General features: G+C 40.1%; 1 protein-coding gene across 3 annotated transcripts in view; it reads right to left on the bottom strand.

Annotated features, from left to right (window-relative positions):
* Positions 1-15653, bottom strand: part of LOC110524265 (voltage-dependent calcium channel beta subunit-associated regulatory protein) — a 50096-nt gene that overhangs the window by 26802 nt on the left and 7641 nt on the right. The gene's annotated exons all lie outside the window — the stretch shown is intronic.

The following is a 15653-nucleotide window of genomic DNA, read 5'->3' as shown; positions in this document are numbered from 1 at the left end:
GTGGAATATCTAGGTGCTCTTTTGCAAACTTCAGACGTGCAGCAATGTTTTTTTTGGACAGCAGTGGCTTCATCCATGGTGTCCTCCCATGAACACCATTCTTGTTTAGTGTTTTGCATATCATAGACTCACAGATGTTGGTATGTTCCAGAGATTTCTGTAAGTCTTTAGCTGACACTCTAGGATTCTTCTTAACCTCATTGTGCACTCTGCGCTGTGCTCTTGTCTCATCTTTGCAGGATGGCCACTCCTAGGGAGAGTAGCAACAGTGCTGAACTTTCTCCATTTATAGACAATTTGTCTTACTGTGGACTGATGAACGTCAAGGCTTTTAGAGATATTTTTGTAACCTTTTCCAGCTTTATGAAAGTCAACAATTCTTAATCTTAATCTTTTGTTTGAGCCATGATTCACATCAGGCAATGCTTCTTGTGAATAGCAAACTCCAATTTTGTGTGTTTTTTACAGGTCCGGGCAGCTCTAACCAACATCTCCAATCTCGTCTCATTGATTGGACTCCAGGTTAGCTGACTCTTGATTCCAATTAGCTTTTGGAGAAGTCATTAGCCTAGGGGGTTGACATACTTTTTCCACCATACACTGTGAATGTTTAAATTATGTATTCAATATGGACAAGGAAAATGCAATCATTTGTGTGTTATTAGTTTAAGCACACTGTGTTTGTCTATTGTTGTGACTTTTATGAAGGTCAGATAAAATTTTATGACCAATTTATGCAGAAATTCATGGCAATTCCAAACAGTTCACATACTTTGTATGTACATACAGTGGCAAGACAACTTCAAATAAAACCCAGCAAACTGGGAATATTCCCAAGATATTATCAAACATTACTATTAAGTTCTCATTAGGGTTTGAGCTAACATTAGGATGATAACAACCCATAAACATTAAAATAGTTTTTTTTTTAAATCACCAAATATTTCATATCAAAGAAAATGTTTGGAATTAAATTTCCTTGGGATTCTCTAACATTCACAAAAATGTTGTTCATAACATCTGTAAAAAAACACCACAGAACATTCTCCTAAGGATCGTAAGGCACTACAGAGGGTAGCGGGTATGGCCCAGTACCTCACTGGGTCCAAGCTTCCTTCAATCCAGGACCTATTTAATAGGCAGTATCAGAGGAAATACTTTTTTTTATTAATTGTCTGAGACTCCAGTCACCCAAGTCATTGACTGTTCTCTCTGCTACCACACGGCAAGCGGTACCGGAGCACCAAGTCAAGGACCAAAGGCTCCTTAACAGCTTCTACCCCCAAGCCATAAGACTGCTGAACAATTAATCAAATGGCCACCAGACTATTACATTGACCCCCCCCCTCCATTTGTTTTGTACACTGCTGCTACTCTATTTATTATCTATGCCTAGTCACTTCACCCCTACCTACATGTACAAATTACCTCTAACCTGTACCCCCGCATACTGACTCGGTACCCCCTGTTATTGTGTTACTTTCTACAGCCGGGCACCAGAGGGTAATAGGGATTTTCTTTCTTTACTCTGACAACCTTTACCAGTTGAATGTATACATAACACAATATATTGTATTGCAAGTTAATTATTTTTAAATATGCAAATGAGGCAAACTGGCCTTAAATATGCACTAATTTGCATATTACGATAATCGTTTTTCAAAACTGGTTCAAGGCAGAATGTTTGTTTTATTATGATAAGACACTCAATGGTCAGACTTTTACAGATCAGTATATACAAATACTGTCATTTCATGGCATTATTTTTTTTTTTTTATATTTAAAAAAAAAACACTTGTATGAAGGATGCATATTTTGCATTTAAAATGACACTTAAAATCAAAACACAAGATCTATAAAAAAAACCTCTGTGAATATGACTATAAGACATAAGAACCCATGTGTGGAATAATGTGAATGCACATCCTTTGAAGCCTGAGAAATGAATTGGGGAACATGTCATTTTTAGAAAATGGCTGATAAAGATATGGTAATGCAATTAAAATGTACTTATCTATAAATAAGAGTTAATTAATGTGACAACTTCTAAACATCAAATATACCTTTACCTACATTTGTTTCAAGCAACAGAGCATATGCTTTGAATACTGGTCTGTTGGGCAGTTTTGGGCAAATTCTCATATCACTTTACTCAATGTCACATACAAGGATTTTTGTATGGCTGTTGAAATGTGCAGAACATTAAATCAGCTATGCCTGCCCCATATGTAAGGCCCTCTTTGAGTTGTTGCTGGTGCAGCTTTACTCTCTTGACTGTGTCATGGGACCTGCGCCTACGCTTGGCACACTCCATTGAAGAAAAGTCAGCTCTCGCAACATGCCTTGCATCCTCCTCTCTGATTGCTTCCAGTGTCACCAATGTGCTGTCAAGCCACAATTTGTTCATCACATTTGATATAGCAGTGGCTCCCTCATTGAACGTGGTTACTGCCATACTGCCTGCTCCGTCAATGTGGTTTTTGCCCTGAGACAGTTTTGGGGCATTGCAACCATATCACAGAGTTCAGACAACCATTTGCATTCTGGGTTCCTCCGTGCTACATTCTTTTGAGGACGTTATCATTTGACATCCTATGATATTACAGGTCCCATTTTCTGTGCAACCTCTTCAAAAAATGTATGGCCTCCAAGGTTTTTGTGACAGGGTGGATCTTCACCATTTTCTAGGGCTCGCTGGTACCAGCACCAATCATAAAGCCCTTTTAATATCAGCCGATGTCACAAAATGCTATACAGAAACCCAGCCTAAAACCCCAAACAGCAAGCAATGCAAATGTCGAAGCACGGTGGCTAGGAAAAACTCCCTAGAATGGAAGGAACCTAAGAAGAAACCAGGTTCTGAGGGGTCCTCTCCTGGCTGTGCTGGGTGGAGATAACAGTACATGGCCAAGCTGTTCAAGCGTTCATAGACTACCAGTAGGGTCAAATAATAATAATCAGTGGTTGTAGAGGGTGCAACAGGTTAGCACCTCAGGAGTAAATGTCAGTTGGCTTTTCATAGCCGATCATTCAGAGTTAGAGACAGCAGGTGCGGTAGCCGGCGAGAGAGTCAAAAACAGCAGGTCCGGGACAAGGTAGCACATTCGGTGAACAGGTCACACCTATCCCGTAGTTGGAAGGGAATCCTCTCGTGCCAAGTGCCATCAAAGGATACATTAAGGTCTATGATGGCATCCTCATCCAACAACTCTGCTATGTCTGGGTCTATATTTGCATATGCTCTTCTAATTGCAGCACTCTCCATCGACTGTAGCCCTCTCTGAATCTAAAGAGGGGGGATAAAGTACTTATGTCTGTCGACATCAGTCATAACTGCAGAACTAAATATCAGCATATCACCCAATGTTAATACTAGCATATATTTACTTTATGTAAAGCATTTTTTTTCTCACTAATCACATTAGCCTACAGTGTCATAAGGCTGTAGCCTAATGTGACACTAATTGAATACAGTGGGGCAAAAAAGTATTTAGTCAGCCACCAATTGTGCAAGTTCTCCCACTTAAAAAGATGAGGCCTGTAATTTCTCATAGGCACACTTCAACTATGACAGACAAAATAATTTAAAAAAAAACAGAAAATCACATTGTATGATTTTTTATGAATTTATTTGCAAGTTATGGTGGAAAATAAGTATTTGGTCAATAACAAAAGTTTCTCAAAACGTTGTTATATACCCTTTGTTGGCAATGACAGCGGTCAAACGTTTTCTGTAAGTTTTCACAAGGTTTTCACACACCGTTGCTGGTATTTTGGCCCATTCCTCCATCCAGATCTCCTCTAGAGCAGTGATGTTTTGGGGCTGTTGCTGGGCAACACGGACTTTCAACTCCCTCCAAAGATTTTCTATGGGCTTGAGATCTGGAGAATGGCTTGGCCACTCCAGGACCTTGAAATGCTTCATACGAAGCCACTCCTTCATTGCCTGGCGGTGTGTTTGGGATCATTGTCATGCTGAAAGATCCAGCCACGTTTCATCTTCAATGCCCTTGCTGATGGAAGGAGGTTTTCACTCAAAATCTCACGATACATAGCCCCATTCATTTTTTCCTTTACACGGATCCCTTTGCAGAAAAACAGCCCCAAAGCGTGATGTTTCCACCCCCATGCTTCACAGTAGGTATGGTGTTCTTTGGATGCAACTCAGCATTCTTTGTCCTCCAAACACGACAAGTTGAGTTTTTACCAAAAAGTTATATTTTGGTTCATCTGACATTCTCCCAATCTTCTTCCCGATCATCCAAATGCTCTCTAGCAAACTTCAGACGGGCCTGGACACGTACTGGCTTAAGCAGTGGGACACGTCTGGCACTGCAGGATTTGAATCCCTGGCGGCGTAGTGTGTTACTGATGGTAGGCTTTGTTACTTTGGTCCCAGCTCTCTGCAGGTCATTCACTAGGTCCCCCCGTGTGGTTCTGGGATTTTTGCTCATCGTTCTTGTGATCATTTTGACCCCACGGGGTGAGATCTTGCGTGGAGCCCCAGATCGGGGGAGATTATCAGTGGTCTTGTACATCTTCCATTTCCTAATAATTGCTCCCACAGTTGATTTCTTCAAACCAAGCTGCTTACCTTTTGCAGATTCAGTCTTCCCAGCCTGGTGCAGGTCTACAATTTTGTTTGGAGTGTGACTGTTTGAGGTTGTGGACAGGTGTCTTTTATACTGATAACAAGTTCAAACAGGTGCCATTAATACAGGTAACGAGTGGAGGACAGAGGAGCCTCTTAAAGAAGTTACAGGTCTGAGAGCCAGAAATCTTGCTTGTTTGTAGGTGACCAAATACTTATTTTCCACCATAATTTGCAAATACATTCATTAAAAATCCTACAATGTGATTTTCTGGAATTTTTTTTCTCATTTTGTCAGTCATAGTTGAAGTGTACCTATGATGAAAAATACAGGCCTCATCTTTTTAAGTGGGAGAACTTGCACAATTGGACTAAATACTTCTTTGCTCCACTGTAGGGCTGTTTTCCTATCACTCTGTTTTGTTAACTTTGAAAACATTTGTTGGAGCAAAGGAAATAAATATTATTTATACACAGCAAGTCACCTGACAATAATGGGCTACTCCCCCTTTTTATTTATGTGTCACTCTGGTCATTTCTCTGATATAAGCGGAGACTCAAGGAAGGAATCCCTAGGACTTTGCTCATTTTCTTTAGATCTGCATAACCAAGTCCAAGTTCGTGAGCTAGAAGAACCATCCTCACATTTATATCAAATGCCACATCTCCCCTGGAGCACTCCTGCAGCCTGGAGGAAGTGTAAACACTCCTCCTAAATTCATCACGATCACCTCATTCTATCATGACGGAATCCCTGGTTGGTGAAGTCTATGGTGATTTTCAGTCCAGTGTTTGGACACTTATGGCAAATCAAATCATATGTTGTTTTATTTCAGACGTGGGAAAAAAATAAAAATAAATGGCTTTTTAAAGGGGTTGATCAGCTTTAATATAGCAGATAGATTGTTGCTTCCATCAATGTAAATTGTCTGCATCATTTCCAATCCCCATATATTTTTGGGGGTAAATACACACATTTTAGAATATACAGTGCCTTGCGAAAGTATTCGGCCCCCTTGAACTTTGCGACCTTTTGCCACATTTCAGGCTTCAAACATAAAGATATAAAATTGTATTTTTTTGTGAAGAATCAACAACAAGTGGGACACAATCATGAAGTGTAACGACATTTATTGGATATTTCAAACTTTTAACAAATCAAAAACTGAAAAATTGGGCGTGCAAAATTCAGCCCCTTTACTTTCAGTGCAGCAAACTCTCTCCAGATGTTCAGTGAGGATCTCTGAATGATCCAATGTTGACCTAAATGACTAATGATGATAAATACAATCCACCTGTGTGTAATCAAGTCTCCGTATAAATGCACCTGCACTGTGATAGTCTCAGAGGTCCGTTAAAAGCGCAGAGAGCATCATGAAGAACAAGGAACACACCAGGCAGGTCCGAGATACTGTTGTGAAGAAGTTTAAAGCCGGATTTGGATACAAAAAGATTTCCCAAGCTTTAAACATCCCAAGGAGCACTGTGCAAGCGATAATATTGAAATGGAAGGAGTATCAGACCACTGCAAATCTACCAAGACCTGGCCGTCCCTCTAAACTTTCAGCTCATACAAGGAGAAGACTGATCAGAGATGCAGCCAAGAGGCCCATGATCACTCTGGATGAACTGCAGAAATCTACAGCTGAGGTGGGAGACTGTCCATAGGACAACAATCAGTCGTATATTGCACAAATCTGGCCTTTATGGAAGAGTGGCAAGAAGAAAGCCATTTCTTAAAGATATCCATAAAAAGTGTTGTTTAAAGTTTGCCACAAGCCACCTGGGAGACACACCAAACATGTGGAAGAAGGTGCTCTGGTCAGATGAAACCAAAATTTAACTTTTTGGCAACAATGCAAAACGTTATGTTTGGCGTAAAAGCAACACAGCTGAACACACCATCCCCACTGTCAAACATGGTGGTGGCAGCATCATGGTTTGGGCCTGCTTTTCTTCAGCAGGGACAGGGAAGATGGTTAAAATTGATGGGAAGATGGATGGAGCCAAATACAGGACCATTCTGGAAGAAAACCTGATGGAGTCTGCAAAAGACCTGAGACTGGGACGGAGATTTGTCTTCCAACAAGACAATGATCCAAAACAAAGCAAAATCTACAATGGAATGGTTCAAAAATAAAACATATCCAGGTGTTAGAATGGCCAAGTCAAAGTCCAGACCTGAATCCAATCGAGAATCTGTGGAAAGAACTGAAAACTGCTGTTCACAAATGCTCTCCATCCAACCTCACTGAGCTCGAGCTGTTTTGCAAGGAGGAATGGGAAAAAATGTCAGTCTCTCGATGTGCAAAACTGATAGAGACATACCCCAAGCGACTTACAGCTGTAATCGCAGCAAAAGGTGGCGCTACAAAGTATTAACTTAAGGGGGCTGAATAATTTTGCACGCCCAATTTCAGTTTTTGATTTGTTAAAAAAGTTTGAAATATCCAATAAATGTCGTTCCACTTCATGATTGTGTCCCACTTGTTGTTGATTCTTCACAAAAAAATACAGTTTCATATCTTTATGTTTGAAGCCTGAAATGTGGCAAAAGGTCGCAAAGTTCAAGGGGGCCGAATACTTTCGCAAGGCACTGTACCTTTATTATTCCCCGCAAACCCTACCAGCCCTCCTCCAATTGGAGTAAACACTTAGGCTTCTACCTATAGTTTATACATATTATACAGACACAATAGTTATATTTTGTTTGTTTTTAGTACTTCCTCTATTTCTGATGTCCATCCAGTTTGATTTCTATTTGTAACTGTGCTATTTCACAACAGTTCTGAACCTATTTACACATTTTACAGACCCCGTATGTTTTACATTTGTTCTCTTGTTATTAGTCCCAACCTTCAGCTTCATTCAACCCCTGCCATATAATTTTTCAACTGTGCTGTGATGCTTCACAAAAATACTGACCCTTTGTTCTCATAGCTTCTACAGATTGTAAATTAATAATAATAATTTTTAAATAAATAATAATTTTAAGAATTGAAGTTTTCAATCCGGCATTGTTTTGCGTGTCAGTTCATAAACCATGGAATTGGTAGGTTGAAAATGTCTTCAACTATTTTGCAAATTATAATGACACAGCTGTCAATATTTGTCCTTAAATGAAATTGGTATATGTTTTTACTTTACTACTTGCCTCTTCCAATTATTGTGGTAATACTGCAATTAGTTGGTTGTAATTTTGGCTAGTGCAGACATTTCCATATGTCTATGTTAACTGCATGTGTGACCATTTACAAAAATTATACTTTTTTATATTTATCATCAAAATGAAAAGTTATTTAAAAAAAATCTATTAGTATATTTGAGTTTAACCACAATATTTGTTCGGTCTTCTGAAATTGCAACCAACTTTAAGGCTTGTTAAGATATTTTAAAACATTTGGAGATTGTTTTCAAATAACCAAAAGTGAGCAGTTGGAATCTGAATAAAGGGAAACGGACCATTCTTGAACATGGGGTGAGACATTCCTACCAATTTACTAGAGAACCAGTTTGGATTTAAGTATAACTTTTGTATGACTGAAGCCTTTAGTGAGAGTCTAATGCTTTAATATTTAATCATTTCTGCCCTCTGAATTCTTATACAAAACAGGCCCTTCTAATTTTGTCTGGCTTGCCATTCCAAATAAAATGCAATATTTTGGGATCATATCATTTAAAAAGCAGGTCACTAGGTGTAGGCAAAACCATAAGCAATAGGTACACTGTGATATGACTAAAGAGTTAAAATCAGGGTGATTTTTCCACAAATAGACAGGTATTTTCCTTTCCATGGTAGCAAGATTTCTTTCTGGATTTGTATACCGATTATGTCCACATCCTCGTCAGACCATTTTATTGGTAAACTACATGGTAATGCAAAAAGTTGAATTTTTTAGTGATCCAATACGTAATATAGTACACTTAGAATTTGGTTTTAATCCAGAGAGGTTAGCAAAAATAATCTAGATCCTCTATGAGGCTGTGGAGGGATTAAAATGGTGGTTTTAAAAGAAAACATGAATCAGCATACGACACCTTTGTTTTTAAGCCACGGATTTCTAATCCCTTAAAATTTAGATCCAACAATAATATTAACAACTAACATTTCGATGGCACTAATAAATAGATATGCAGATAGTGGACAACCTTGTTTTACTCCTGACAGTTTAAAAAACTTAGACGTGGCCATTATTTACTAAACAAAAAAAAGAAAAAAAGAAGAAACGTCCTTTTCAGGACCCTGTCTTTCAAAGATAATTGGTAAAAATCCAAATAACGTCACAGATCGTCATTGTAAAGTGTTTAAACACTATTTCCTCATGCTTGTTCAATGAACCATAAACAATGAACATGCACCTGAAGAACGGTCGTTAAGACACTAACAGCATACAGACTGTAGGAAATTAAGGTTACAGTTATGAAAACTTAGGACAATAAAGGAGGCCTTTCTACTGACGCTGAAAAATACCAAAAGAGAGATGCCCAGGGTCCCTGCTCATCTGCACAAACGTGCCTTAGGCATGAGGACTGCAGATGTGGCCAGGGCAATAAATTGCAATGTCCGTACTGTGAGACGCCGCTACAGGAAGACCGGACGGACAGCTGATCGTCCTCGCAGTGGCAGACCACGTGTAACACCTGTACAGGATCGGAACATCCAAATATCACACCTTCGGTACAGGTACAGGATGGCAACAACTGCCCAAGTTACACCGGGAACGCACAATCCCTCCAACAGTGCTCAGACGGTCCGCAATAGGCTGAGAGGCTGGACTGAGGGCTTGTAGCCCTGTTGCAGGTCCTCAGACATCACCTATGGGCACAAACCCACCGCCACTGGACCAGACAGGACTGGCAAAAAGTGCTCTTCACTGATAAGTCGCGGTTTTCTCTCACCAGGGGTGATGGTCTGATTCGTCAAAGGAATGAGCGGTACACCGAGGCCTGTACTCTGGAGTGGGATCGATTTGGAGGTGGAGGGTCCGTCATGATCTGGGGCGGTGTGTCACAGCATCATCGGACTGAGCTTGCTGTCATTGCAGGCCATCTCAATGCTGTGAGGTACAGGGAAGACATACTCCTCCCTCACGTGGTACCCTTCCTTGCAGGCTCATCCTGACATGACCCTCCAGCATGAAAATGCCACCAGCCATACTGCTCCATCTGTGAGTGATTTCCTGCAAGACAGGAATGTCAGTGTTCTGCCATGGCCAGCAAAGAGCCCGGATCTCAATCCCATTGAGCATGCCTGGGACCTGTTGGATCGGAGAGTGAGGGCTAGGGCCATTCCCCCCAGAAATGTCTGAACTTGCCTTGATGGAAGGGTGGGGTAACATATCACAGTGAGGAACTGGCAAATCTTTTGAAGTCTAGGAGGAGTAGATGCACTGCCGTACTTAATGCAGCTGGTGGCCACACCAGATACTGACACTAACTTCTGAACCCCCCCCCTCCTCTCTTTGTTCAGGTACACATTATTAAATTTCTGTTAGTCACAAGTCTGTAACTTGTTCAGTTTATGTCTCAGTTGTTGAATCTTATGTTCATACAAATATTGACATGTTAATTAAGTTTGCTGAAAATAAACAGTTGTCAGTGAGAGGTTTCTTTTTTTGCTTTATTTTACACCTAGGGTTACTATACATAACTTTAACCCATTTTATAAAGACATTCTCCAAATTGAAATATTCTAGGCATTTATATATAAACTCCAGTCGTACTTTATCAAAATACTTTTCAAAATCAGCTATGAAAACCAGGCCTGGTTTCCCCAATATTTCTTAGTATTCTATCGTTTCCAGTACTCGTCTTATCTCCAATGTATCGTCCATGCAAAAATCCTGTCTGATGAGGATGAATATCTGACAATACCTTTTTAAATTCTATGCGCCAAGCATTTAGCTGGACTCTTTGCATCACAACACTGAAGTGTAAGAGGCCTCCAATATTTCAAATGGACTGGATCTTTACACACACACACACACACATGGATCCTGTTTCAGTAATAATGAAAATCAGACCTTGGCTAACAGGCTAATAATGGTCCTCTGAGTATATAGAGAGAGAGAGATAGATATATATATATATATATATCTATCAAAAAAAGTTTGGTATACTTCCACTGGTATGCCAGCCAGCACTGGAGTTCTCAGCCTTTTTTGGTAGCATTTCTGTTAAAGATGGGAAAAAAATACACCAAATTCTTTCACATATGCCATCCAGTTTGCTTATAATATATATATATATATATACTTGCGAAAGTATTCGGCCCCCTTGAACTTTGCGACCTTTTGCCACATTTCAGGCTTCAAACATAAAGATATAAAACTGTATTTTTTTGTGAAGAATCAACAACAAGTGGGACACAATCTTGAAGTGGAACGACATTTATTGGATATTTCAAACTTTAACAAATCAAAAACTAAAAAAATTAGGCGTGCAAAATTATTCAGCCCCTTTACTTTCAGTGCAGCAAACTCTCTCCATAATTTCAGTGAGGATCTCTGAATGATCCAATGTTGACCTAAATGACTAATGATGATAAATACAATCCACCTGTGTGTAATCAAGTCTCCGTATAAATGCACCTGCACTGTGATAGTCTCAGAGGTCCGTTAAAAGCGCAGAGAGCATCATGAAGAACAAGGAACACACCAGGCAGGTCCGAGATACTGTTGTGAAGATGTTTAAAGCCGGATTTGGATACAAAAAGATTTCCCAAGCTTTAAACATCCCAAGGAGCACTGTGCAAGCGATAATATTGAAATGGAAGGAGGATCAGACCACTGCAAATCTACCAAGACCTGGCCGTCCCTCTAAACTTTCAGCTCATACAAGGAGAAGACTGATCAGAGATGCAGCCAAGAGGCCCATGATCACTCTGGATGAACTGCAGAGATCTACAGCTGAGGTGGGAGACTCTGTCCATAGGACAACAATCAGTTGTATATTGCACAAATCTGGCCTTTATGGAAGAGTGGCAAGAAGAAAGCCATTTCTTAAAGATATCCATAAAAAGTGTCGTTTAAAGTTTGCCACAAGCCACCTGGGAGACACACCAAACATGTGGAAGAAGGTGCTCTGGTCAGATGAAACCAAAATTGAACTTTTTGGCAACAATGCAAAACGTTATGTTTGGCGTAAAAGCAACACAGCTGAACACACCATCCCCACTGTCAAATATGGTGGTGGCAGCATCATGGTTTGGGCCTGCTTTTCTTCAGCAGGGACAGGGAAGATGGTTAAAATTGATGGGAAGATGGATGGAGCCAAATACAGGACCATTCTGGAAGAAAACCTGATGGAGTCTGCAAAAGACCTGAGACTGGGACGGAGATGTCTTCCAACAAGACAATGATCCAAAACATAAAGCAAAATCTACAATGGAATGGTTCAAAAATAAACATATCCAGGTGTTAGAATGGCCAAGTCAAAGTCCAGACCTGAATCCAATCGAGAATCTGTGGAAAGAACTGAAAACTGCTGTTCAAATGCTCTCCATCCAACCTCACTGAGCTCGAGCTGTTTTGCAAGGAGGAATGGGAAAAAATTCCAGTCTCTTGATGCGCAAAACTGATAGACATACCCCAAGCGACTTACAGCTGTAATCGCAGCAAAAGGTGGCGCTACAAAGTATTAACTTAAGGGGGCTGAATAATTTTGCACGCCTAATTTTTCAGTTTTTGATTTGTTAAAAAAGTTTGAAATATCCAATAAATGTCGTTCCACTTCATGATTGTGTCCCACTTGTTGATTCTTCACAAAAAAATACAGTTTTATATCTTTATGTTTGAAGCCTGAAATGTGGCAAAAGGTCGCAAAGTTCAAGGGGGCCGAATACTTTCGCAAGGCACTGTATATATATTACACTGGATCTCTTGAATAAGTTCCTCCATTTATTTTTCCTCTAACTTATTCTGTGCCTCTATTGCTATCTAACTGTACTGTTAGTCCTTCAACTTCCTTTGTTAATATGGACTCTTGATCTAAATTTATTTTGTTTTATAGATGAGTACTGAATTGCATGGCCTCTAAAGGCCCATTTAAAAAGTGTCCCATAACATAGGTCCCCTTATACAGCAGATCCCCTTATTGTATGTTGGAAAAAGTCAGTTAAAATCTACTGTCCTAGTTATATCATCATCATCATCATATCAGCTTTGATTAAATTTCCAACATCCTCGCCCACGTGGAAATTCTGTAAGAGTAATATATATGCCAATTATATGATGATCCGACTGTATTCTGTCCCCCATCAACACTAACTTTTGGTGCCGGAGAGAATGACATAAGAAAGTAATCAAGATGACTAGCTTGATTAAGCCTCCGCCACATCTATCCCAGTAGGTCAGAGTATTTAAGCTTCTATATATCCACTAATTCCAATTTATCCAGGACATTCATGATATCCTTAAGTACCTGAGGGTGATAGTGTGATTTCCTTTACGGTCCATAGAGGTATTGAAATCCCCCATCATAAGAGGATCATTATTTGGACAGTATAGGTTAATAAGCCATATCTGTTTATTGTCCAATCACATTTTTTTTAAATCCATCTACCTATCCATCTACCTGTTTGGACAATTTGCACATTTGGAGCAAAATTACTGTTAATATCGTCACCCCTTTTAAATGTCTTTGCCCATGGGAGAAAAATACTTCACCCCTCCTATTTTAGCCAGGTAAATACTGATAGTCTTTTCTTATCATCTGCTAAGCCATTACCATTATAACTGGCTATACTTAATCTCACACTTACCATATAGACAAGTTTAATTCTATTTATCAAAATATACAGTTGAAGTCAGAAGTTCACATGAACTAGTTAATGACTGTTAATGAGTGTTTCAACCACTCCACAAATCTCTTATTAACAAACTATAGTTTTGGCAAGTCGGTTAGGACATCTACTTTGCGCATGACACAAGTAGTTTTTCCAACAATTGTTTACAGACAGTTCATTTCACTATCACAATTCCAGTGGGTCAGAAGTTAACATACAACACTAAGTTGATAGTGCCTTTAAACAGCTTGGTAAATTCCAGAAAAGAATGTCATGGCTTTAGAAGCTTGTGATTGACTCAAATGACATCAATTAGCCTATTGGAGGTGTACCTGTGGATGTATTTCAAGGCCTACCTTCCAACTCAGTGCCTCTTTGCTTGACATCAGGGGAAAATCAAAAGAAATCAGCAGAGACCTCCAAATTTTTTTTGTAGACCTCCACAAGTCTGGTTCATCCTTGGGAGCAATTTCCAAACGCCTGAAGGTACCACGTTCATCTGTACAAACAATAGTACGCAAGTATAAACACTATGGGACCACGCAGCCGTCATACTGCTCAGGAAGGAGACACAGTCTGTCTCCTAGAGATTAACGTACTTTGGTGCGAAAAGAGCAAAGGACCTTGTGAAGATGCTGGAGGAAACAGGTACAAAAGTATCTATATCCACAGTAAAACGAGTCCTATAAATCAGGTGGAGCAGTGGTTAAGGGCGCTGTACTGCAGCGCCAGCTGTGCCATCAGAGACTCTGGGTTCGCGCCCAGGCTCTGTCGTAACCGGCTGCGACCGGGAGGTCCGTGGGGTGACGCACAATTGGCCTAGCGTCGTCCGGGTTAGGGAGGGCTTGGCCGGTAGGGATGTCCTTGTCTCATCGCGTAACAGCGACTCCTGTGGCGGGCCGGGCGCAGTGCGCGCTAACCAAGGTTGCCAGGTGCACGGTGTTTCCTCCGACACATTGGTGCGGCTGGCTTCCGGGTTGGATGCGCGCTGTGTTAAGAAGCAGTGCGGCTTGGTTGGGTTGTGTATCGGAGGACGCGTGACTTTCAACCTTCGTCTCTCCCGAGCCCTACGGGAGTTGTAGCGATGAGACAAAACAATTGGATACCACAAAATTGTGGAGAAAAAGGGGTAAAATTTAAAAAACAGACTACAGTTTGCAACTGCACATGGGGACAAATATTGTACTTTTTGGAGAAATGTCCTCTGGTCTGATGAAACAAAATTAGAATTGTTTGGCCACAATGACCATCCCACACGTGAAGCACAAGTGTGGCATAATCATGTTGTGGGGGTGCTTTGCTGCAAGAGGGACTGGTGCACTTCACAAAATAGATGGCATCATGAGTGAGGAAAAAAAAAAATTGCATATATTGAAGCAACATCTCAAGACATCATCCAGGAAATCAAAGCTTGGTCACAAATGGGTCTTCCAAATGGACAATGACCATACTTCCAAAGTTGTGGCAAAATGGCTTAAGGACAACAAAGTCAAGGTATTGGAGTGGTCATCAAAGCCCTGACCTCAATCCTATAGAAAATGTGTGGGCAGAACTGAAAAAGCGTGTGCGTGCAAGGAGGCCTATAAACCTGACTCAGTAACACAAGCTCTGTCAGGAGGAATGGGACAAAATTCAACCAACTTATTGTGGGAAGCTACCTGAAACATTTGACCCAAGTTTAAATTGTTTAAGGCAATGCTACCAAATACTAATTGAGTGTATGTACACTTCTGACCCACTGGGAATGTGATGAAAGAAATACATGAATCACTATTATTCTGACATTTCACATTCGTTAAATAAAGTGGTGATCCTAACTGACCTAAGACAAGGAATTGTTACTAGGATTAAATGTCAAGAATTTTGAAAAACTGAGTTTAAATGCATTTGGCTAAGGTGTATGTAAACTTCCAACTGTATGTGTATATATATATATTTTTTTACTTGTCATGTACACTCACTGTTCTCACAACATTTTGGGAACTTTAAAATAAATAAAATGTGTGCCATTAACATTTTCCACTCTAATACCATCATTGTATAATCATCAACACAACTAGAGTTTTTTTATATTTAAATGTTTTATTCTGAAAAATGTTTCATTACAACTTTTAGGGGAAATGGTCTTACACCTTCCCTACACCTTTTGGTTTGCTGGGAAGACTACAAGTCAACATCTCCAGACATGAAAGACTGGCAAGAAGCAGAACCAAAACTAGCATCGGTCTGCCGAATTGCGATAGAGTCACCAGCCAGGCAGCCTAGCTTCAATGCGTA

Source organism: Oncorhynchus mykiss, chromosome 5 (genome assembly GCF_057628025.1).
Source record: "Oncorhynchus mykiss isolate SJ-2025 chromosome 5, ASM5762802v1, whole genome shotgun sequence".
NCBI lineage: Eukaryota > Metazoa > Chordata > Actinopteri > Salmoniformes > Salmonidae > Oncorhynchus > Oncorhynchus mykiss.
This window is presented reverse-complemented; position numbering and strand designations above follow the sequence as displayed.